General features: G+C 44.7%; 1 protein-coding gene across 6 annotated transcripts in view; it reads right to left on the reverse strand.

Moving 5' to 3' along the window:
• LOC137369730 (zinc finger protein 521) overlaps positions 1-26,469 on the reverse strand; it is a 524,295-nt gene that overhangs the window by 402,312 nt on the left and 95,514 nt on the right. Inside the window, exon 1 of one of the 6 annotated variants that reach the window (XM_068031107.1) lies at positions 13,444-13,498. The exons of the other annotated variants lie outside the window; for them this stretch is intronic. The gene's annotated coding sequence lies outside the window, so the exon portion shown is untranslated. Of the gene's footprint in view, positions 1-13,443; positions 13,499-26,469 lie in introns of those variants that run through there. 6 annotated transcript variants of the gene reach the window in all.

The following is a 26,469-nucleotide window of genomic DNA, read 5'->3' on the forward strand; positions in this document are numbered from 1 at the left end:
AGGACTTTCCGTACTTTGGACTTCGCTCTTAGACGGGCAAGGTTGAACAACCTGCCCCCTGATCTTGTGTGGAGGAAAATTCCTTCTTCAGAGGACTTGAACGCATGTGAAAGCAGCAGGGAGAAGAAAATCCCAAACAGTGCGGGTGCGAGAACACAGCCCTGTTTCACGCCACTCAGGATAGGAAAGGGGTCTGATGAGGAGCCACCATGTTGAATTGTGCCTTTCATATTGTCATGGAATGAGGTGATAATACTTAGTAGCTTTGGTGGACATCCGATCTTTTCTAGTAGTCTGAAGAGACCACGTCTGCTGACGAGGTCAAAGGCTTTGGTGAAATCAATAAAAGCAATGTAGAGGGGCATCTGTTGTTCGCGGCATTTCTCCTGTATCTGATGAAGGGAGAACAGCATGTCAATGGTCGATCTCTCTGCACGAAAGCCACAGTGTGCCTCAGGGTAGACGCGCTCGGCCAGCTTCTGGAGCCTGTTCAGAGCGACTCGAGCAAAGACTTTCCCCACTATGCTGAGCAGGGAGATTCCACGGTAGTTGTTGCAGTCACCGCGGATTACGAGACCAGTAACATAACCACCTGCACCCCCATTATTAGATCCTGTTCTTTCGTACAGAGGCTTGCTCTGGTTAGTGAATACTAATCATTCTCATACAAATGTACAATCGTGGGAGCCTATTTGCACACCGCACACTCCATCACTTTAGTAACAAGCACTATTCTCCTTTTGAAAATGCTACAAACAGATCTAAGCTGTCTTTGGAAATTACCCCGACTGACCTCGACCACCTGGAAGGACAAGGGCAACAAATGCATAAAAACACCACCACCTGCAAGTTCCCATCCAAGTCACACACCATCCTGACTTGGAACTATATTACCGTCATTCACTGTCGCTGGGTCAAAATCCTGGAACTCCCTTCCTAACAGCACTGTGGGTGTACCGACCTCACATGGACTGCAGCGGTTCAAGAAGGAAGCTCACCACCACCTTCTCAAGGGCAATTAGGGATGGGTAATAAATGCTGGCCTAGCCAGCGACGCCCACATCCCATGAACAAATGAATTTTTTTTAAAAAATTCCATCATAAAAAAAATCCAATCATAAAATGTTACAAGTAGGCATTGTAAGCAAAAAGAAAAATTGCCAAAATAAATATATATGACTAAATCCCCAGAGTGCCTAATGGTGGTTTTGACAGGCAAACTGTTCTTAAACTCGTGTTAAAAAGGAAGAGACCCTTTTAAAACACTTCGTTCATGAACCAAGGATGTGTCTTATGTCCTGTGTTTGGAAGCAATCCTATTACTGGCAGCATAAATGCTTACTGTACGAGCACCTTATACCATATGTACCTCAGAGCAGCACACACCTTATAAAAACAACCCAATAACAACAACTTGCATTTATAAAGTGTCTTTAATCCAGTAAAAAAAAATTCCCAAGACACTTCAGTCCCAGAATAAGGGGTCAGTCACTTAGGACTGAGATGAGGAGAAATTTCTTCACTCAAAGGTTGTGAATCTTTGGAATTCTCTATCCCAGGGAGGTGTGGATGCTCAGTCGTTGAGTCTATTCAAGACTGAGACGGATAGGTTTTTGGATACTAAGGAAATTAAGGGATATGGGGATAGTCAGGAAAATGGAGTTGAGATAGAAGATGAGCCATGACCATATTCAATGGCAGAGCAGGCTTGATTGGCCAAACTGCACTCCAGCCCACATTTCTTATGTTCAGAATTTGACACTGAGCCACATAAGGAGATATTCGGACAGGTGACCAAAGGTTTGGTCAAACAGGTAGGTTTTAAAGAGCGTCTTAGGTGAGGAGAGAGAGGCGGAGAGGTTTAGGGAGGGAATTCCAGAGCTTAGGGCCCAGACAGCTGAAGGCACGGCCATCAATGGTGAAATGATTAAAATTGGGATGTGCAAAGGGCGTGAGTCAGTGCTGGGATTTGAACACAAGGATGAGAATTTAAAACATGTGCTGGATTTCCCTCTGGTCACTACTTGCCATGACAACAACAAAATTGGGCAAAATTTCCTCCACTTGCTTTGTCTGCCAAAATTACAAACTTACTGAAAGAAAATGTTTCTCAGAAACAAAAATCTCAGATTGGTTTTAATATTTCACCCGCACAAAGACCAAAAACAATTTTTTTTAAAAATTCATTCATGGGATGTGGGCATCACTGGCAAGGCCCGCATTTATTGCCCATCCCTAATTGCCCTTCAGAAGGTGGTGGTGAGCTGCCTTCTTGAACCGCTGCAGTCCATGTGGGGTAGGTGCACCCACAGTGCTGTTAGGAAAGGAGTTCCAGGATTTTGACCCAGCGACAATGAAGGAACGGCGATATAGTTCCAAGTCAGGATGGTGTATGACTTGGATGGGAATTTGCAGGTGGTGGTGTTCCCATGCATCTGCTGCTCTTGTCCTTCGAGGTGGTAGAGGTCGCAGGTTTGGAAGGTGCTGTCTAAGGAGCCTCGGTGCGTTGCTGCAGTGCATCTTGTAGATGGTACACACTGCTGCCACTGTGCGTCGGTAGTGGAGGGAGTGAATGTTTGTGGATGATGTGCCAATCAAGCGGGCTGCTTTGTTCTGGATGGTGTCGAGCTCCTTGAGTGTTGTTGGAGCTGCACCCATCCAGGCAAGTGGAGAGTATTCCATCATGCTCCTGATTTGTGCCTTGTAGATGGTGGACAGGCTTTGGGGAGACAGGAGGTGAGTTACTCGCCACAGGATTCCTAGCCTCTGACCTGCTCTTGTAGCCACTATATTTATATGGCTACTCCAGTTCAGTTTCTGGTCAATGGTAGCCCCTAGGATGTTGATAGTGGGGGATTCAGCGATGGCAATGCCGTTGAATGTCAAGGGGAGATGGTTAGATTCTCTCTTGTTGGAGATGGTCATTGCCTGGCACTTGTGTGGCACGAATGTTACTTGCCATTTATCAGCCCAAGTCTGGATATTGTCCAGGTCTTTCTGCATTTCTACATGGACTGCTTCAGTATTTGAGGAGTCGCGAATGGTGCTGAACATTGTGCAATCATCAGCGAACATCCCCACTTCTGAGCTTATGATTGAAGGAAGGTCATTGATGAAGCAACTGAAGATGGTTGGGCCTAGGACACTACCCTGAGGAACTCCTGGAGCTGAGATGATTGACCTCCAACAACCACAACCATCTTCTTTTGCGCTAGGTATGATTCCAACCAGAGGAGGGTTTTCCCCAATTCCCATTGACTTCAGTTTTGCTAGGGCTTCATGATGCCATACCCGGTCAAATGCTGCCTTGATGTCAAGGGCAGTCACTCTCACCTCACCTCTGGAGTTCAGCTCTTTTGTCCATGTTTGAACCAAGGCTGTAATGAGGTCAGGAGCTGAGTGACCCTGGCGGAACCCAAACTGAGCGTCACTGAGCAGGTTATTGCTAAGCAAGTGCCACTTGATGGCACTGTTGATGACACCTTCCATCACTTTACTGATGATTGAGAGTCGGCTGATGGGGCGGTAATTGGCCAGGTTGGACTTGTCCTGCTTTTTGTATACAGGACATACCTGGGCAATTTTCCACATTGCCGGTAGATGCCAGCGTTGTAGCTATACTGGAACAGTTTGGCTAGGGGTGCGGCAAGTTCTGGAGCACAGGTCTTCAGTACTATTGCCGGAATATTGTCAGGACCCATAGCCTTTGCAGTATCCAGTGCCTTCAGTCGTTTCTTGATATCACATGGAGTGAATCGAATTGGCTGAAGTCTGGCATCTGTGATGCTGGGGACTTCATAGAGAGATACGGCACTGAAACAGGCCCTTCGGCCCATCAAGTCTGTGCCAACCATCAACCACCCATTTATACTAATCCTACATTAATCCCATATTCCCTACCATATCCCCACCATTCTCCTACCACCTACCTACACTCGGGGCAATTTACAATGGCCAATTTACCTATCAACCTGCAAGTCTTTGGCTGTGGGAGGAAACCGGAGCACTCGGCGGAAACCCACGCGGTCACAGGGAGAACTTGCAAACTCTGCACAGGCAGTACCCAGAACTGAACCCAGGTCGCTGGAGCTGTGAGGCTGCGGTGCTAACCACTGCGCCACCCAAGGGGGCTGAGATGGATCATCAACTCGGCACTTCTGGCTGAAGATTGTTGCAAATGCTTCAGCCTTATCTTTCGCACTGATGTGCTGGGCTCCCCCATCATTGAGGATGGGGATATTTGTGGAGCCACCTCCTCGAGTTAATTGTTTAATTGTCCACCACCATCCACGACTGGATGTGGCAGGACTGCAGAGCTTAGATCTGATCCGTTGGTTATGGGACCGCTTAGCTCTGTCTATTGCAGGCTGCTTCTGCACTTTGGCATTCAAGTGGTCCTGGGTTGTAGCTTCACCAGGTTGACACCTCATTTTGAGGTATGCCTGGTGCTGCTCCTGGCATGCCCGCCTGTACAGCACTCCCAACTTTGGCACAAGCCCCCAGATGTTAGTAAGGAGGACTTTGCAGGGTCAACAGGGCTGGGTTTGCCATTGTCGTTTCCAGTGCCTAGGTCGATGCCGGGTGGTCCGTCCGGTTTCATTCCTTTTTATTGACTTCATAGCGGTTAGGTACAACTGAGTGGCTTGCAAGGCCATTTCAGAGGGCGTGTAAGAGTTAACCACATTGCTGTGGGTCTGAAGTCACATGTAGGCCAGACCAGCTAAGGACAGCAGATTTCCTTCCCTAAAAGGACATTAGTGAACCAGATGGGTTTTTACAACAATCGACAATGGTTTCATGGCCATCATTAGACTAGCTTTCTTTTTAATTCAAGATTTATTAATTAAATTCAAATTCCACCTTCTGCTGTGGTGGGATTCGAACCCATGTCTCCAGATCAATACCCTGGGTCTCTGGGTTACTAGTCCAGTGATAATACCACTATGCCACCACCTTATTAGCTCCACAGACATGGTCGAGCCACACAAACCAGAGTTAGCCCAGGATTTTTTTTTCCATTGTTCATTCGAGGGATGTGGGCATCGCTGGCTCGGCCAACATTTATTGCCCATCCCCAACTGCCCTTGGGAAGATGGTGCTGAACCTTTGCAGAGCTTGGGGTGTAGGTACAGTGCTGTTGGGGATGGAGTTCCATGATCTTGATCCAGCGACAGTTAAGGAACGGTGATATAGTTCCAAGTCAGGATGGTGTGCGTCTTGGAGGGGAACTTGCAGGTGGTGGCGTTCCCATGCATTTACTGCCCTTGTCCTTCTAGGTGGTGGAGGTCACAAGTTGGAAGGTGCTGTCGAAGCAGCCTTGGTGCGTTGCTGCAGAGCATCCTGTAGATGGTACACACTACTGCCACTGTGCGTCGGTGGTGATGGGAGTAAATGTTGAAGGTGGTGGATGGGGTGCCAATCAAGCGGGCTGCTTTGTCCTGGAGGGTGTCGGGCTTCTTGAGTGTTGTTGGAGCTGTACCCATTCAGGCAAGTGGAGAGTATTCCATCACACTCCTGACTTGTGCTTTGTAGATAGTGGACAGGCTTTGGAGAGACAGGTGGTGAGTTACAGAATTCACTGCAGAATTCCCAGCCTCTGACCTGCTCTTGCAGCCACAGCATTTATGTGGCTGATGCAGTTCAGTTTCTGGTCCCTGGTAACCCCCAGGCTGCTGATAGTGGGGGATTCAGCGATGGTAATGCCATTGGACGTCAAGGGGAGATGGTTAGATTCTCTCTTATTTGAGATGGTCATTGTCTGGCATGTGTGGCACGAATGTTACTTATTAATTACTAATATCCAGTATATTAATAAAAACAAAAGAAATAGTATCTGGAGTAGGCCATTCAGCCCTTCAAGACTGCTCCATCACAAGACCATGGCCGATCTGCTACCTCAACTCCATTTTCCTGCCCTATCTGCACATCCCTCGGTTCCCTTAGCCGCACAAAAAAAAAATTGATTTCAGTCTTGAGTATATCTAACAACTTAGCACCCACAGTATTTTGGTTGAGAATTCCAAAGATTCACAACTCTCTGAGCGAAGACATTTCTCATCTTCTCTGTCCTAAATGGTCGACCCCTTATCCTGAGACGATGACCCCAGTTCGAGACTCTCCAGCCAGGGGAAACAATCTCTCAGCATCTACATCACAAACCCTCAAGAGGGTACAGAGGAGATTTACGAGGATGTTGCCAGGACTGGAAAAATGCAGCTATGAGGAAAGATTGGATAGACTGGGGTTGTTCTCCTTGGAACAGAGAACGCTGAAGGGCAATCTGATTGAAATGCACAAAATTTTGAGGGGCCTGGATAGAGTGGAGGTGAAGGGTCAATTCACCTTAGCAGAGAGGTCAGTGACAAGGGGGCACAGATTTAAAGTGATTGGTAGAAAAATTAGAGGGGAGTTGAGGAGAAACTCTCTTACCCAGAGGGTGGTGCGGGTCTGGAACTCACTGCCTGAAAAGGTAATTGAGGCAGAGACCCTCAACTCATTCCAAAGGAGTCTGGATATGCACCTCAAGTGTCGTAAGCTGCAGGGCTACGGACCAAATGCTGGAAGATGGGATTAGAATGGGCGGATCGTTTTTCGGCCGGCACAGAGACGATGGGCCAAGTGGCCTCCTTCTGTGTCGTAAACGTTCTATGATTCTAACCCTTTAAGAATTTTAAATATTTTAATAGTGTAAATAAAAAAAAACACAATACCAGTGTTTCCAGATTGCCTCACAGGGGTACGTAGATTAATGTTGCATTTTGAAAATATTTGTAAGACTTTATTTTTTTTAAGCTCCAGGTCCTCACTGATGAATAAAGAAATGCTTGCTCCCAAAATTGTTACCGTTCCTATCAAGCGTCTGATGTTGGGCCTTCTCCCTCCACCACCTCCCAACTGCAGACCCCAGAATTAATCACTTGTTTTTGCTTTAAGCAGACTGTAAATGACAGCCAGAGTAATCCATCACTTCAGAGGACATTAAAGCAACACCATCAATTTAAAAAGTGCAATGTGGTACCAGGGATGAGGGACTTCAGTTACATACAGAAACTGGAGATACTGGGGTTGTTCTGCTTAGAGCAGAGCAGATTAAGGGGGGGATTTCATAGAGGTGTTCAAAATCATGAAGGATTTTGATAGTGTTTCTCATGGCAGGAGGGTCAGTCACCAGAGGACACAAATTTAAGATAATTGCCAAAAGGACCAGAAGGGGCGATGAGGAGAATTTATTTTACGCAGTGAGTTGTTGCGATCTGGAACGCGCTGCCTGAAAGGGCGGTGGAAACAGATTCAATAGTAACTTTCAAAAGGGAATTGGATAAATATTTGAAAAGGAAAAACTTGCTGTGGGGAAAGAGCGGAGTCTGGTGGGGTGGGGGGAGGCGGGACTAATTAGATAGCTTTTTCAAATAGCTGGCACAGGCACGATGGGCTGAATGGCCTCCTGCTGTGTTGTGATATTCTATGTGCCTTCTGGATTTAATGTATTTTTCAGGATTCAGTAAAAATACATTAACAGACGCAGCAATTTGCACCAAGGTGTCTGAAGGCCCATCTCATGCCTGCCATTGCCTGGCAACAGGTCAGCCTGCCGTTGACTTGGGTTGTGGGTGGCCTGTTGATTGGGGGATGGGAGGGGAGGAGAGAGGGAAGGGATATAGAGGTGCAATGCCCACGAAGCAAAGAGTGGTGAAAGAGTTAACAATCACTTTCATAAGTGATCTTTCTGCAAACAAATAACAGAAATCCCCAGTGGTGGGTTGGCATGCATATTGCATTATTGTCAGATAGCAGAGTTTTCAGGAGATATTGCGATCTGGAGAATCTTAACACCCACTCAGACACTGGCTTCACAAGTCAGGAGGTAATAAAAATGTTGTTTATCATTTTCTGCTATCGCAATGAAACAACACGTTACAAAAGCAACATCTTAGAATCTTACAGTATAGAAGGATGCCTTTCGGCCCCTCATGCCTGTGCTGGCTCTTGGCAAGAGCTATCCAATTAATCCCACTCCCCACGCCTCCAATCTTTCCCCCCAGCCATGCAAATGTTTCCCCTTCAAGAATTTATCCAATTCCCTTTTGAAACTTTATCAAATCGCCAAGAAATTAGAATTGCAGCAAACAAAACTTCCTCCGAAAAGAATCTATTATTTTGCATGGGCGAAAAAAAATATATATTTATAGCCACACTGCCCAGTTTGAACCCTGGTTTGTGTGAGTTGAATTACTGAGCCGAGGCTTAAAGTTGAGTTAGATAGCTTCTTGATTGACAAGGGAGTCAAAGGGTGTCGGGGGTGTAGTATAAGGGTCTGAAAGGGTTAATGGTTGAGACAGAAAGAGTAACCTCACCCACCGTGGTGATGTGGTATTGTCACATAGGCAGTCGGCTTGGAAGGAGGTAGAAGCACCATTCAAAGTGCTGGTTAGAGATCTTCATGGAGATATAAATATAATGTAAATAAAAGAGTTGATGTTTAGCCAGCCAGAGACTCCAAGACCATGTGAAGATCCCTATAACTACGCTACCAACATCATACAATATCGTGACATCGATATACAACATGATCAGCAGTAGGTGCTGTCAAACTTGGTAAACGGTGAACACACCCAGAAGATTGGAGAAGCCTAACCTGGTAAAAGAAGCTCCAAACGACTGCAGATCTCAGGAGAGGCTGTGAAGAGCTCCAGAACTGCTATGTCGACAACGAAAGGCATGGAGAGTTGGTGAGTCAACCGCGCAGGAATTCAGGCTGCACTACAGAGGCGTGGTGGTCTGTGTGAACGAACCGGGTCAGGCGATCGGGCTCCAAGTCACTGTACCGAGCAATGGTCAGGGAACAGGGGAAAAACCTTGTAGAACAGTACATTATTATTAACGGTGCACTGGGCAGGCGAGAAGGGAAGGCGTGTAAACAAAAAACACAGTTGATCCCTGACGAGGAAGAGTCTGAAGTCGGCAGCCATTATTCGAATGCACCGAGGAGGAAAAGCACAGGAAAAACCCAGAAAAGAGCGGGAAACCTCAAAGCGTGGGAACACCTGGAAAAGAGCGGGAAACCTCCAGGTACTGCAAGAACACCTCCATTAAGGAAAGTAAAATTTAAAAGAAGAAGGGAATACCCAAAGAGTTCAGCATGGGATGGATTCAAAATATAAAATGCCAGAAAGCTTCCAAAATTCAGAAGGGCCCAATCAGATTCAAAACTGGACTATCTGGAGAAAATGATCTTTAAGATTCAGAATAGCTTCATAATTACATATTAAATCTGAAGTGGAGCATGTAAACACTTGACTATACTCACCTATCGGGTGAAATAGCTGATATGATCGTGAGACAAGGCATCAAATGAAGCTTCGGATAAATTTGAGGATGTTACAAGCTTTTGATAATTATTTTCAGTTAAAAAGCAATAAGATCCTAGAAAAGGCGAAGTTCAATAAAAGGATCCAGAAGTTGGGCGAATCATTGGATACTTTCATTAATGATGTGTATAGATTGGCTGAAGGATGAGAGTACAAAGCACTAAAGTCCAAACTGATTAGAGACCGTATAGTTGTGGCACTAGCTGACGAGTCTTTATCAGATCTTTTACGGTCAAAAGAGGACCTCACTCTGGAGATAGCGATTCAGATTGTGCGACAGGCAGAAGTTAGAAGATGAAATACAGCCATCCTGCGGGCTGAAGAGAAACTTTGGAACAGAAAGAGTCTTACGATGGTACAGTTCCTCAAGAAGGGAAAAACACCATGGAGAAGGTGGTACACACAGGTGAGAAGGTGCAAGGCACTGGGAAACCCTGCCAGCACTGTGGAGCCAGAGAGACCCACAGACATGAATAGCATCCTGCTAGTAAAGCAGAATGCCTTAAGTGCAAGAAATCAGGCCATTGTGGAAAAATGTGTCAGAGCAAGACCTCTTCTTGTGAAATTGCCAAACTAAAAGCCTTTACACATTAGGTTGTGAATGAGTTGCACCAATTCTCAGTGGAAGAAAAAATAGGAGATTTCCTAGGGAAAATTAACAACCCCAATCAGGCATTCTGGATGGCATTTATTTCAATGGACATATTACAAATTTTAAACTGGACACGGGCGTAAGTGTCACAGTTCTGTCAGACCAAGAGCCATGGTTGATGAGACATTCCTTACAACCGGTAGATACTCAGATACAAGGTCCCGGAGGGATACAACTGAAGGTCAAAAGAAAGATGCAAGCCACACTCCAATATAAAGGAAGGCAGATTGAGGTAAAAGCACTGAGCTGGAGTAAATAACAATTGTGGCCTCAACTTTTCACCCCCGTCTACCCAGTGTTGTATATCGATATTATAAAAAGCAAAATACTGCAGATGTTGGAAATCTAAAATAAAAGCAAGAAATGCTGGAAATACTCAGCAGGTCTGGCAGCATCTGTGGAGAGAGAAGCAGAGTTAACATTTCAGGTCAGTGATCCTTCATCAGAACTGACAGATATTAGAAATGGAGAAGGTTTTAAGCAAATAAAGCGGGGGTGGGGGAAGAGATAACAAAAGTGAAGGTGTTTATAGGACAAGGTCACAGAGAATAACTGACCAGAAGGTCATGGAACAAAGGCAAACGGTTTGTTAAAGGTGTGCTGAAAGACAAAGCGTTCGTACAGAGAGGGTGTTAATGGACTGAAAATGGAACAGCCACAAGCACAACATGAAAAAAAAACAGTGGGTAGGTACAGTAGAAACAAACTAAAATAAAATAACCAAATAAAAAAGAAAAAGAAATAAAAATAAAAAAGGGGCTCCCGTCATGTTCCGAAATGATTGAACTCAGTGTTCAGTCCAGCAGGCTGCAGAGTGCCTAATCGGTAAATGAGATGCTGTTCCCCGAGCTTGCGTTGATGTTCGCTGGAACACTGCAGCAATCCCAGGACAGAGATGTGAGCATGAGAGTTTGGGGGGGGGGGGTGTTGTTGAAATGGCCAGCAACCGGAAGCTTGGGGTCAGGCTTACGGACGGAGCGAAGGTGTTCCACAAAGCGGTCACGTCTGAGTTTGTTATATATCGATGTTGTTCTCCTAACAGATTGAATCTGTGATGTCAGAGACTTGGGGGGGGGGGGCGGGGGAATGGGGTAGTATGTAATGTCAAAATGAATGTCGTCACGCTAGGCCCCCACCTGCCAAGAGCGAGGCACATTAATTTTGTCATGAACAGTGTTTGGAAGGACAAAGCAGCCATTCCGTGACATTCAACCCATAATGGGTTGAACACCAGATACTGAAGGTGGGGGAGCTTGCATTCCAGGTTCCCTGCTAAGCTGGTACAATATCCAGAGCCAAGACATAGTCAGACCAGTTAGTCACATGACTAACCTGCTTGGAAACCTGGGGGTTTCTGAATTGTACTGTTTGAACGGAGAGCCCACAGAAAGCTGTTTCGCTCCTGGACTGAGATCTCTCCTGTCTGCTCCCATTTCTTTCTCACAAGCCTCTGAATCCACTGAAGGGACATGAACCCCAAGAGGGAAAAGTCTCCTACAGCAAACAAGGTTTAAGAAGAATACTGAGCCCCAACGGAAAGCAAGATCTACCTACAATCAAAGACTCTACAGTGACGCGAAGAACCGTAACAACAACTCTTCAGATATTGCCTCAAACTTTTCCACTTTATTTTTTCTTCTGCTCTTTTGTGTCTCTATTTGCATGCATGTATCATGTATGCATGCTAACGCAGGGCATGGCGTGTATCCGTAGGCATTAACCAAATTAGAGTTTAAGTTTAATAGATTTCAACTTTTCTTCTTTAAACCTAAGAAAGCCTGTTGGTGCGGTTACTTTGCGTTACATTTGGAAAGTGGTGAACAAGGATTCATGAAAGGGGGAGCTAAAAAAAGTTTTTATAAAAGCCCTGTTACAGTAACACCAGGTGAAGGCTAAAAGGAACCCCAGACCTCTTTCTCACTTGCTGGTAACAATGTATATATATACAAACATATATAAGGACAAAGGCTTGGGGAGGGGAGATGTAGTAGAAGGGTTGAAAGGGTTAATGGTTGAGACAGTGAGAGTAACCCCTCCCACTGTAGTGGTGACATGGAGAAATTCCTACACTTAGAAGGTTGTAAATCTTTGGAATTCTCTAATCCAGACAGCTGTGGATGCTCGTTGAGTATCAGGATTGCGATCAATATATTTTTGGGTATCAAGGGAATTGAGGGGATATGGGAATTCGGAGGGAAAGTGGAGTGATGCAGAAAATCAGCCAGAACCTTATTGAATGGTGGAACAGTCTCGAGGGCCTGAATGGCCTACTGCAGCTCCTTTTTCTTATGTGCTTAGAAAAGCAAGTTACTTCTTTGTTTTTTTCAGACCATATTGGGATCAGTATGTTTGAGCATTAAGTTTTGGAAAGATGATCCTAGAGTTGACAACTTATTGCAAAATCTGGGCTGGCTCTTTGTGTAGGAACAGGATTCGTGTGCGATTATTACGGCAGGTGGTACAGATGTGCTCACGTTATCTATTATGCATATAGCCACTGTTTATTGTCAATTCTGACCAAATTAAACCAGCAGGCTCAAATTAGTTATCGAAAACATTGCTTCCCCCTCCTTTCAGAGGAGAAGTTAAACTGAGGTCCTGTCTACTCTCTCAAGTGGACAGGAACAATCACTCAGCCCTATTCCGAAAAGCTAGATGGAGTTTGCAGACCCAGAGGCAGAGGGTAATCTTAAATTTCAATGGACTGCAGTCGAGTGAGGGACGGATTTCAGCTCCGACTGATGACATTTGTCCAAAATCTGAAACATTTAAATTAGTATTGGGACCAATGCTCTTTTCCAAATATGTTTGTGAGATGGACTTGACTATACAGTGTATAATTTCAAAGTTTGCAGACAACCCAAAGCTTGGAAATGTAGTAACCGATGAGGAGGATAGTAACAGACTCCAGGAGGGCACAGACAGACTGATAAAATGGCAGACACATGGCAGAGGCTGGGAATTCTGCAGCGAGTAACTCACCTCCTGTCTCCCCAAAGCCTGTCCACCATCTACAAGGCACAAGTCAGGAGTGTGATGGAATACTCTCCACTTGCCTGGATGGGTGCAACTTCAACAACACTCAAGAAGCTCGACACCATCCAGGACAAAGCAGCCTCTTGATTGACACCCCATCTACAAACATTCACTCCCTCCACCACCGACGCACAGTGGCAGCAGTGTGTACCATCTACAAGATGCACTGCAGCAATGGACCAAGGCTCCTTTGACAGCACCTTCCAAACCCGCGACCTCTACCACCTCTAGAAGGACAAGGGCAGCAAATGCATGGGAACACCACCACCTGCAAGTTCCCCTCCAAGTCACACACCATCCTGACTTGGAACTATATCGCCGTTCCTTCACTGTCGCTGGGTCAAAATCCTGGAACTCCTTTCCTAACAGCACTGTGGGTGTACCTACCCCAAATGGACTGCAGCAGTTCAAGAAGGCAGCTCACCACCACCTTCTCAAGGACAATTAGAAATGGGCAACAAATGCTGGCCAGCAATGCCCATGTCCTGTGAAAGAATAAATAAAAAGTTGCAATTTAATGCCGAGAAATGTGAAGTGACGCATTTTGGAAAGATGATGAGAAGGAGTATAAACTAAATGGTACAATTTTAAAGTGGGTGCAGGATCAGAGAGACTGAGGGTTGACACACAAATCTTTGAAGGTGGCAGGACAAGGTGATAAAGCTGTAAAAAAAGAAAATCATACGGGATCCTTGGCCTTAGGAACAGAGGCCTAGAGTGCAAAAGCCAGGAAGTTGCAGAAAACCTTTATAAATCCCTGGTTAGGCCTCAGCTGGAGTATTGTGTCCAATTCTGGGCACTACATTTTAGAAAGGCCTTGAAGAGGATGCAGGGGAGATTGACTAGAACGGTTTCCGGGATGAGAGACTGCCGTCTCCTTCCGTGCTGTATGATACTATGACCTCTCCACTGACCAGGAAAAGCCCAGCTCACATATTGTAATTTATATCACACTCCAATAGTTTTGCAGTAATGGTTTTGGCACTTTTAACTGCCTGGAAATGAAACTATTGTTAATTTTAAAACCTACTAGTTCTTAATAATGAAACGACTCGATTTCCGTGCTAAAAGCCACGGTTATGAAGTAATAACCCAAGTCTAGTATTACTGGGGAACAAGCGGTTTTTCCACTGAAATAAATTGGCCAATTAACTGCAGGGTTCCTTTAAAGTCAGCAGTTTCCATTGACAAACCCTATAATTGTCTTGCACATTATAAACCCGGTTTAACTCCAAGTGGGAGTAATGCAGGGGGAAGGAGAGCCAAGGAGTAGAGGAACCCACCCAGCATCCTGTTTTCCTGAACCTTGAGAGCCGGGAAGATTTTAACTCCTGCTTGATCCCAGTGGGAAGCTCCAGCTTATGGCTGCCTACCTGTGGGTCTCCCAGTTGCCTGCTAACAATACCAGGTTAAAATCGCATCCCGCAAAAAGGCAATGAGGTCATAAGAGTCGTACAGCATAGAAATAGGCCCTTCGGCCCACCGCGTCCATGCTGACCATAATGCCTGCATTCATTCCATATCCCTCTATGCCTTGCTCATTCAAGTACCTGTCCAGATGCCTCTTAAATGTTGCTACTGTTCCTGCCTCCACCACCTCCTCAGGCAGCTCATTCCAGATACCCACTATTCTTTGTGTGAAAAATTTACCCCTTTGATCCCCTTTAAACCTCCTCCCTCTCACCTTAAATCTATGCCCTCTAGTTTTAGTCACCCCTACCATGGGAAACAGACTCTGGCTATCTACCCTATCTATACCTCGCATAATTTTATACACCTCTATCATGTCCCCTCTCAGGTCAGAGGGTGTAAGTCCCTGCTCCGATATTAACTGCCTGCCAGCCTGACATCAGCATTAAAATTTGGGCTGTCTCCATTTCTCCATAAACTTGATCTTATCCAAAACTTAGTTGCCCCATAATCTAACTCGCATTAAGCCCAATTCATCCATCAGCCCTGTGCTCGCTGACCTACACTGGCTCCGGGTCTGGCAATGCCTCCAGTTTACAATTCTCATCTTTGTTTTCAAATCCCTCCATGGCCTCGCCCCTCCCTATCTCGTAATCTCCTCCAGCAACACAACCCTTCAAGATATCTCCGCTTCTCTCATTCCAGCCTCTCAGTAGCCCCGATTTTAATTGCTCTGCCTGGGCCCTAAGGTCTGGAACTCCCTCCCTAAACATCTCCGCCTCTCTCTTCCTTTAAGACACTCCTTAAAACTGATCTCTCACCAAGCTTTTCGTCACCGATCCGAATATTTTGTTATGTGGCTCAGCGTCGAACTTTGTTCGATAATGCTCCTGCGAAGTGCCTCGGGATGTTTTTCGACATTACAGGTGCTATATAAATGCAAGTTAGTGCTTTTGTTGCCTTGAGGTGCCTATGTGAAGAATGCGGTTGTTATTTCTCTGTGTGTAAACAGGGAATGTGCCATGAGTTCTCAATCCCATCAGACCAATCACTTTTTACTTCTCGAACACATCAGCAGCCATTTTAATGGAATTGGGGTTGTTACAGTGCGCACAAACACCAACATGGACGACATACCCAGAAAGACTAGGGAGTGTGGAGATCCTTGGCAATCTTGATGGTCTCACATAAAAGAGTGGGAATGCCCCCGAGCTGTCAGTGCTGGGAGGGGCAGGAACTGGAGACAACCAGGGTGAGGGTGAGGAGGGGAAGGAAGAGAATGGGAAGATTTCCTGGGAGGTATCTGTGTGGGGGAGGGAGCCGAAAAGGGGGAGCAATCCTGTTCCTCCTGGCCCTCGAGGGGTTCTGCCAAAAGTAATTCTTTATAACTTGCTGTGGCCTCTCCTGACTTGTCCCCTGCTTCTGCTGTTGGGTTCCACATAGTGTGGGACTGTCCTGACTGGACATTAAGATCACATTGCAGCACTGAACATAAAATAGGCTCCTGTCTGCCCAAGGTAGGAAACTCAGCCAACTAGTAACTCACCACAGAATGGCACTGAGCAGGCAGAGAGCGGCCTCTGGGCAGTAAGTGGACTTGGCTTGATCTTAACCGCCTGCTTTCTCCAATGCACCATTCTCACTGGGCCTATGGGAAGGGCAGTGGTGGGAGGTGGGGGGGCGTTAAATCGATACCAGGCCTCAGTCTGGTAAACAGGCCTCTGTTCTACCATATTTGGTCTCAATTCTTTCCTTAGGTTTAAGTGGACCTCTGAAAATATTACCATCACCACTGTCTCCTCCCCTACAAGTTGCTGCAATACTTTCCTTCATCAGTAACTTGCATTTATATAATAGCTTAAGTACAGAAAAGATTCCCAAAGCAGGTTACAAAGGCACCAAGTTAACAAAATGAATCAAATATTTCAACTGGAATCAAACACGGGCTAAAATAATCACATTAATAGATAACAATACCTTTTATTGCGATCTAAAAGAACTGTAAAAGTGTTTAAATTATTTGGTGTGCAGCCTTGCTGTTTTATGATCTGCCTTGATTAATTATTAACCATGAATAAATATCAATATTCAATATTTCATAAATATAAGATTGTTTATTGCAGACGTCGAAATGTATTTTTCTTCATCAATTCCTGTCAAAGCCCATTTTCAATCTGGGATATTTGTTTACTTTAATCAATTTGCCTTATATACCTTTTATCGGAACTGGTTTGTAGAGAAGAGGTTTTTAATATAACCTTCAAGTTTTTTTTTTTTGTTTTTCTTGCTTTATCCGCTCCCTTGTATTAATTCTGTGCAGGCAGTAGGCATTAACTGGGGACTTACTGGTGCTCCTATAAATAGTCTGAAACAGTGGTTCTTGGGGTTACATAAGAACTTAAGAACATAAGAAATAGGAGCAGGAGTAGGCCTTTCGGCCTCACGAGCCTGCTCTTGCATTTAATAAGATCACGGCTGATCTGATTGTCGTTTTAACTCCATTTTCCTGCCAGCCTCCCATAACCCTAGACCCCCTTGTAGATCAAAAATCTGTCTAACTCAGCCTTGAATATATTCAATGACCCAGACTCCACTGCTCTTTGGGGAAGAGCATTCCATAGACTAACAACTCTCGAGGGGAAGAAATTCCTCCTCATCTATGTCTTAAATGGGAGACCCCTTATTTTGAAACTGTGCCCCCTAATTCTAGATTCCCCCATGAGTGGCAACACCCTCTCAGCATCCACCCTGTCAAACCCCCTCAGAATCTCATATCTTTTAATAAGACCACCTCTCATTCTTCTAAATTCCAATGAGTATAGCCCCAACATGCTCAACCTTTCCTCATAAGACAAACCCTGCATCCCAGGAATCAGCCTAGTGAACCTTCTATGAACTGCTTCCAATGCAAGTATATCCCTCCTTAAATAAGGAGACCAAAACTGTATGCAGTACTCTACGTGTGGTCTCACCAATGCCCTGTACAGTTGTAGCAAGACTTCCCTACTTTTATATTCCACCTACCTTGCAATAAAGGCCAACATTCCATTTGTCTTCCTAATTATTTGCATGCTAACTTTTTGTTATTCATGTACAAGGACACACAGATCCCTCTGTACCACAGCATTCTACAGTCTCTCTCCATTTAAATATTCTGCTTTTCTATTCTTCCTGCCAAAATGGACAACCTCACAATTGCCCACATTATACGCCATCTGCCAAATTTTTACCCACTCACTTAACCTATCTATATCGCTTTGCAGACCTTTTGCATCATCCTCGCAACTTGCTTTCCTACCTATCATTGTATAGTCAGCAAATTTGGCTACAATACAGTTGGTCCCTTCATCCAAGTTATTAATATAGATTGTAAATAGTTGGGGCCCCAGCGCTGATCCCTGTGGCAGTCCACTAGTTACAGTTTGCCAACCTGAAAATGCCCCATTTATCTTAACTCTGTTTCTTATTAGTTAGCCAGTCCTCTATCCATGCTAATATATTATCCCCAACACCACGAGCTCTTATTTTGTGTGGTAACATTTTATGTGGCACCTTATCGACTGCCTTTTGGAAATCCAAATACACTACATCTACTAATTCCTCAAAGAACTCTAATAAATTTGTCAAATACGATTTCCACTTCACAAAAATCATGTCGATTCTGCCCGATTGCATTAGGATTTTCTAAATGTCCTGTTACTAGTTCCTTAATAATGGATTCCAGCATTTTCTCAGTGACAGGTATTAGGCTAACTGGCCTATAGTTTCTGTGGTAGAATATAATATTAGGTTGTTACTGGACTGAATATGTAAATAGATTGAACATCATCACAGGAAGTGATGTAATGTTTTCTATACAGAACCTTGGGGAAACTATCTTAGATATTCTATCCGAAGCCTTAATAGTTAGCAGAATATTACATGGTGGCAATGGTAAACTGAAGGGAAGATGGAAAAATCTTTGCCTTTATCAGAGAACTTCGAAAAAGTTGCTGGACTGAACCAAGCCAAGGCGTGGCCAGAATGGGTCAGGTGTTTTGCAAGGTATCGTACTGCATTGGGTTTCATGCAGAAGGCACTCAAGGAGCAGGCCAGTATGTTATTGTATGCAATGGGGGAGTGTGCAGATGACATCCTCATTACTCAAGGCATAAATGAAGAGAAGGCGATATGTGAAGTCATAGAGAGATACAGCACTGAAACAGTGAGTCTGTGCCGACCATCAACCACCCATTTATGCTAATCCGACATCAATCCCACATTCCCTACCACATCCCCACAATTCTCCTACCACCTTCCTACACTAGGGGCAATTTATAATGGCCAATTTACCTACCAACTTACCTACCCGGCGAAAACCCACGCGGTCACAGGGAGAACTTGCAAATTCCGCACAGGCAGTACCCAGAATTGAACCCAGGTCGCTGGAGCTGTGAGGTTGCAGTGCTAACCACTGCGCCGCCCATAAGTCATTAAGACATTCGAGACATACTTTAATGTAAGGAAAATGTCATCGTGGAGCATGCCAAATTTAATAAGCAGAAAGGGGAGATCATTGATTCATTTATCAATGATTCATATAAACTTGCTGAGGATTGCAAATACAGCAGCTTACGGGAAGAGCTGATTAGAGACAGGATTCTTTTTGGATCATCTGCACTCAAGAAGTTGAGCAGGCAAGCAGAGGTTAGAAATTGTAATCGATTCGTTGTTCGAGAAGACAGGGAAAGTTCGATCTCGAGAGCAGCAGACTCCATTGAATTGGTTAAGAAAACGAAAGAGAAAAACGGGGGTCAAAGATAGGAAAGGCAGGACGAACACCTCGAGGAAGCAGCAACCAATTGCAGTAGATGTGGCTGAGTGAGGCGTCAGCAGGAAAACTGCCCAGCCTGAGAAGCGGAGTGTTTTTATACAAAAAGAGAAGTCAGCGACTTGGGGGAAGATGTAGTATAAATATATAATGTATAGGGTTGTTACTGGGCAGAATATGTAAACAGACAGGAAGTGATGTAATGTAGTCTGTACAGAACCTCGTGGAGAGTGTAAGTGGAAGCCTGAGATGCAAGACATGTGTAAAGAAACTATTACTGTAACCATAAGACTCACACTCTGTACTAAGCCTTAATAATTATCAGAGTATTACAGTTTCCTGCTTTCTGTCTCCCTCCTTTCTTGAACAGAGGTGTTACATTTGCAGTTTTCCAATCCACTGGGATCTTTCCAGAGTCCGGGGAATTTTGGTAGATTACAATGAATGCATCCACTATCTCTGGAGCCACTTCCTTTAAGACCCTCGGTTGCAGGTCATCAAGTCCAGGGGACTTGTCAGCCTTTAGTCCCATTAATATTTCGCTAATGATAGTGATTTATTTATTTATTTTTTATTTCGAGATACAGCACTGAAACAGGCCCTTCGGCCCACTGAGTCTGTGCTGACCAACAACCACCCATTTATACTAATCCTACATCAATCCCATATTCCCTACCACATCCCCACCATTCACCTACCACCTACCTACACTCGGGGCAATTTACAATGGCCAATTTACCTATCAACCTGCAAGTCTTTGGCTGTGGGAGGAAACCGGAGCACCCGGTGGAAACCCACACGGTCACAGAGAGAACTTGCAAACTCCGCACAGGCAGTACCCAGAACTGAACCCGGGTCTCTGGAGTTGCGAGGCTGCGGTGCTAACCACTGCACCACTGTGCCGCCCCTTGTTTTAAGTTTCTCCCTCCTTTTTTCCTCCTGATTTTCTACTATCCTTGGAATGCTTTTTATGTCTTCTACTGTGAAGACGGATACAAAATACTTGTTTAAAGCCGCTGCTATTTCCTCATTTCCTATTAATTCCTCAGTCTCACCCTTTAAGAGACCAAGGCTCACTTTAGTTACTCTTTTCCTTTTTATGTATTTGTAGAAGCTTTTACTTACTGTCTTTATATTTCAAGCCCGTTTTCTCTCATACTTCAACTGCTCTCTTTTTTTTTGACATCCTTTGCTGGTTTCCAAAATGTTCCCAATCTTTTGGCTTACCAGTAATCTGTGCAGCATTGTTCGCCTTTTCTTTCAATTTGATACGACCCTTAACTTCCTTAGTTAGTCACAGATGGTGCATCCGTCTGGTAGAGATTTTCTTTCTCAATGGAATATATCTTTGTTGAGTGTTATGAAATTTCTCCTTAAATGTCTTCCACGGCTTCTCTATTGTCTTACCTTTCAACCTATTTTCCCACTCCACTTTAGTCGACTCTATCTTCAGACCCTTGCAATTGCCTTTATTTAAGTTTAAAACACTAGTTAAGGACCCACATTTCTCACCCTCAAACTGAATGTGAAATTATATAATGTTGTGATCACTCTTGCCTAGACAATCCTTTACTATGAGGTCTTTAATCAACCCTCTCTCATTACACATTACCAAGTCCAAAATAGCCTGGACCCTGGTAGGTTCTAGAATGCATTGTTCTAAGAAACTGTCCCAAATACACTCTATGAACTCATCCTCCAGGCTACTTTTGCCAATTTGATTTGTTCAATCGATGTGAAGATTAAAATCACCCACAATTACTGTTGTACTTTTCTTAAAAGCCCCAATATTTCTTGATGTATACTCTGTCCTACTTTGTAAACCCTAATAGAAAATCCAGAGCAGAACCCCAAAGGCGGTCATGTGTCACCTTTGGCATGTTTCCGGCAGTTCCTGCAACCATACCGGTGCCAAACGTGCTCTGCACTCCTTTGGACCCCACCAGGAAGGCTGAGAGGGGGGTTTTGACGCTTGGGAAACTCACAACCTCCATACATCCGCGCAGGCATGCGCCATGGAGAGGTCACTCCATAGTCGCCTCACACTGACCAAAACAACACGGAAGGCAGCAGTTACGGATGAGAAGTCCAGCTCAATTGGCATAGAGATTGGGCGCCACGGGTTGCCTGTCGGTGGGAGAGGTCATCGTATCTCACTGGACAGCTACCGCCCACCACAAACCGGGCAGCCCTGGTCAGTAAGGTTCTGTCCCGCAACAGTCCACCTGCTTCAATGGGTGCTTTGTGCTCAGGGTCATTGCCCGAAAAGTGGACTGTAACACCGCACCAAACAGCACGACAAAAAAAGGAAAGAAGGTACCAGCCCTTCGTTTTGCAAGCTGGAACGTCAGAACTATGTGTCCTGGCCTGTCGGAAGACCTTACACAAATCAACGATTCTCGGAAGACCGCCATCATTAACAACGAGCTCAGTAGACTCAATGTGGACATTGCAGCTCTTCAGGAGACACGCCTCCCTGCGAGCGGATCTCTAAGAGAGCAAGACTACACCTTCTTCTGGCAGGGTAGGGATCCTGAAGAACCAAGACAGCATGAAGTGGGTTTCGGCATCAGAAACTCTTTGCTCAGCATGATAGAGCCACCCTCAAATTGCTCGGAACGCATATTGTCCATCCGACTGTTCACCGCCTCTGGTCCAGTACACCTACTCAGCATCTATGCTCCAACACTCTGCTCCCCACCTGAAGCTAAAGACCAGTTCTACGAGGGACTCCATAATATCATTAGTAGCATCCCCAATACCGAACACCTGTTCCTGCTAGGGGACTTTAATGCCAGGGTTGGGTAATGACTCATGGCCCTGCTGCCTTGGGCGCTATGGCATTGGAAGGATGCATGAGAATGGACAGAGACTGCTGGAGTTGTGTACCTATCATAACTTCTGCATCATCAACTCGTTCTTTCATACTAAACCCTGTCACCAGGTTACTTGGAGGCACCCAAGATCACATCGTTGGCACCAGCTGGACCTCATTGTCACAAGGCAAGCCTCTTTAAACAGCATTCAAATCATACGCAGCTTCCACAGTGCGGACTGCGACACCAACCAGGTAACAGTATCCATCCAACTATACTGCCCCCTACTACTAGGAGGTGTGTGTTTATTATGTGTATCTCTGTAAAAAAACATACTTACGAAATGTGTAAAGATTGGCTCCAGTTCTATCCTTCACCACATAGCTTTCTGTAATATTACATCTTGGGAGGTTTTATTGCATTAAAGATGCTATATAAATACAAGTTGTTGCTGTTACTTTCTCAGCAGCTCTGCATATATACACATTGCTGAGGGCGATATGAAACCAAACCAAAGCAAAAATTAACACTTCTTGGAAAATAAGAATTTAAATGGGATAAAACAGAGGGATCTGGGGGTGCAGGTTCACACATCGGTAAAGTAGCAATGCAGGTTAACATGGCCCTAGAAAATGCATTCAAAACACCGGGGTCCATTTCGAGAAGAACAGAATTGAAAAAACTGAAGTTATGTTAATAAAAGAAAAAGTTATGTTAAACTTGGTTTTACCACAATAAATGCATGGTTCTGGTCTCCATTTTACAAGGAGGATGCGGAGGCACTGGAGAAGGTGCAAAGAAGATTTGCAAGCATGATATCAGAACTGAGGTGTTACATCTATCAGGAAAGATTGAAGAGGCTGGAGTTATGGAAAGAGAAGACTGAGAAATTATGAAGAGGTTTGATAGGATAGACTTAGAGAAGATGTTTTGACTTGCAGGGGAGACCAGAACTAGGGGCCATCAATATAAGATAGTCACTAATAAATCCAATAGGGAATTCAGGAAAAACTTCTTCACCCAGAGAGTGGTGAGAATGGGGAATTCGCTATCACAGGGAGTGGTTGAGGCAAATAGTTTAGATACATTGAAGGGGAAGCTGGATAAACACATGAGGAAGAAAGGAATAGAAGCATATGCCGGTGGGGTGAGATGAAGTAGGGTGGGAGGAGGTTTATGTGGACCATAAACATCGGCATAGACCAGTTGGGTCAAAAGGCCTGTTTCTGTGCTGGAGATTCTACATAATTCTATACAACTTATGTGGCTGTGGAGGAACTCGAAATGGTCCTCAGTGTCCCCGGACTGCAGAAGGGCAGGACGAGCCTGCTTCCATGTTGCTATCTCATGACCCTACTGGAAATTTGCACACACAGATGCCTGGCAGAGGCAGGACTGAGCCAACCTCAGCTGTGATTATTCCCACAGTGAGCAGCCTGCTATTTAGGTCCACTTGTGAGACAAAACCCAGCTGGGTGAGATACCAGAAGGTTGCAGGCGCTGTTGGAGTCTCATTGAAGTCGCAGATGCTGCCTTCCATGGAAGATTAAAGAATCAGAGAATCACACAGCACAGGAGGCTGCCATTTGGCCCATCATGCATGTGCTGGCTCTTTGCAAGGGCTATTCAACTAGTCCCACTCCCCCTACTGTTCCAATAACCTGAAAAAATTTTCCTTTTCAATTATTTATTAATTTCCCTTTTTGAAAATTATTATTGAATCTGCTTCCACTGCCTATTTAGGGAGTTAAAAAAAAAATTCTCATCTCCCTCTGATCCTTTTGCCAATTATCTTAAAATCTGTGTCCCCCTGGTACCGCCCTCTCGCCAGTGGAAACGGTTTCTCCTTAGTTACTCTGCCAAAACTCTTCATAATTTTTTTAATTGTTTTTAAAAACGCAAGTTCTATTTTTCCAATTTGGAAAATGAAGCTAAATTCGATGCAGTCCAAATTCCTGGTCCGCCCACTCAGTGTTCGAGAAAGATGGATTTCGGCACAAGTGCCAAAAGCCCACTTGGCAGCTACAGCAAGTTCACTGAAGTAAAATGGCTGTAACTTAAATCCAATTTACTAACAATTACGTTAATCAAAGCAACACGAGTTCAAAAGAGATGTTATGTTAAACTTGTACCAAACCTTGGTTAGACCACATTTGGGAGCAGTGTGTACAGTCTGCGTTAATCTTACAAAAAAAGGACACCGAGGCACTGGAGAAAGTGCAAGAAAAAAAGATTTGCTAGACTGATACCAGAACTGAGAGGTTCCACCTATCAGAAAAGACTGAATAGGCCTGGGCTCTTTTCCCTAGAAAAGGGAAGGCTGAGGGGTGACCTGATACAGGTCTTCAAGATTATGAGGGGGTTCAATAGCGTTGAGCTGGAGACCGGAACAAGGGACCATAAATATCAGATAGTCACTAATAAATCCAGAAGAGAATTCAGGAGACACATCTTTACCCAGAGAGTGGCGAGAATGTGGAACTCACTACCACAGGAAGAGACTGAGGTGAATAACATATAGATGCAATTAAAATGAGGCTAGATAAACATGAGGGAGAAAGGAATAGAAGGATATGCTGAGGGTGAGATGAAGGGGGTGGGAGGAGGCTCATGTGGAGCGTAAACACTGGCATCGACCTGATGGGCCGAATGGCCCGTTGCTATGCTGTAAAATTTTATGCGATTCTATGTAGTATCTCACAGTTGAGAGGAAAATTTGAACGAGGTGGCTGACTGGTTGAAGGCAAAACCTGAGCTGTTTAGATTGCTTTACTGATGAAACGCAACGTGGATTGTGCCCTGGTTCTGAGGAGACAACGCCACTGCCAGAAGAACAGGTTTCACAAATGAGATTCCAATGTTTCTGGTCTATCTGTCACTGTGTTAACATCTGTGGATATGTGGAGTTTGCTTGCTCTGGACGGAATGAAGGCAGCTGACAGGAGCAGACTGTCCAAGCAGTGCAAGTACACCTGCAGACAATGAAAACACTGTGCGTGCAGCCCCAGCAAAGTGTTTACATGCCCTACATGCATCAGCGAGCACAGAAACTACTCCAGACTGACCAGGCTCAGGAAAATCATCCAAAGCAAAGTCAACACAGTTCACTTACATTGATTTTTTTCCCCCGAAAATGGTTAGAATGAAGTAGAGATCTTGATGCGGTCTGGAGAATGTTCAAGGTTCAGGATGAACATTAACACTGTACACGTACCATTGAAGGAATAAGGGAACGAGTCCATCCCAGATGCCACATTCATTCCGATTTTCCATTATTTTGCATTGAATTTTACAGCACAGAAACAGGCCATTCGGCCCAACTGGTCCATGCTCCACATAAGCCTCCTCCCACCCCAACTTCATCACACTTTTGCTCCTGCATTGGAGGCTGTGCCTTCAGCTGCCTGGGCCCTAAGATCTGGAATTCCCTCCCTAAATCTCTCCGCCTCTCTTTCCTCCTTTAGAACCTACCTCTTTGACCACGCTTTAGGTCACCAGTCCTAATATCTCCTTACATGGCTCGGTGTCAAATTTTGTTTGATAATCGCTCCTCTGACGTGCCTTGGGATTATTTACTATGTTAAAGGCACGATATAAATGAAAGCTGTTGTGACCCAACTTCCCCTTAAATGCGACTATGCCACTGGTCTCAATTACTATTTGTAGTAGCAAGTTCCATATTCTCTCTTAAGGCATAATGAGTAGAAGCAGAGAATACAAAAGCAAGGGAGTTACGTCAACCTTTTACAAATCACTGCTTAGGCCTCAGCTGCAGTACCGTGTTCAATTCTCGGCACCACACTTTAGGAAGGATGTCAAGTCCTTGGAGAGGGTATAGACTGGTACCAGGAATGAGGGACTTCAGTTAATGTGGAGAGAATGCAGAAGGCAGGAATGTTCTCCTTACAGCAGAGAAAGTTAAGAGATTTAACCGAGGTGTTTAAAATCATGAAGAGTTTTGACATAGTAAATAAGGAGAAATTGTTCCCATTGGCAGAACAGCCGATAACCAGAGGACACAGATTAAAGGTAATTGACAAGTAAACCAGAGACATGAGGGAAAAGAAATTTACACAGTGAGATGTCGTGATCTGGAATGCATTGCCTGAAAGGGCGGTGGAGGTAGATTCAATAGTAATTTACAAAAGGGAATTGGATAAATAATTCAGAAGGAAAATTTTGAGGGCTACAGGGAAAGTGAGACTAATAGGTTTTTCGAAGAGTCAGCACAGCCATGGCAGAGTGCGAAGGATATGGGTTTAAGCCCCATTCTAGTGACTTGAGCATTAAAGTCAAGGCCAACACTCCCAGCGCAGTACTACGGGAGTGCTGCGCTGTTGGAGGTGCCATCTTTCAGATGAGCCATTAAACTGAGGC

The sequence above is a fragment of the Heterodontus francisci genome, chromosome 5, assembly GCF_036365525.1.
Source record: "Heterodontus francisci isolate sHetFra1 chromosome 5, sHetFra1.hap1, whole genome shotgun sequence".
Lineage (NCBI taxonomy): Eukaryota > Metazoa > Chordata > Chondrichthyes > Heterodontiformes > Heterodontidae > Heterodontus > Heterodontus francisci.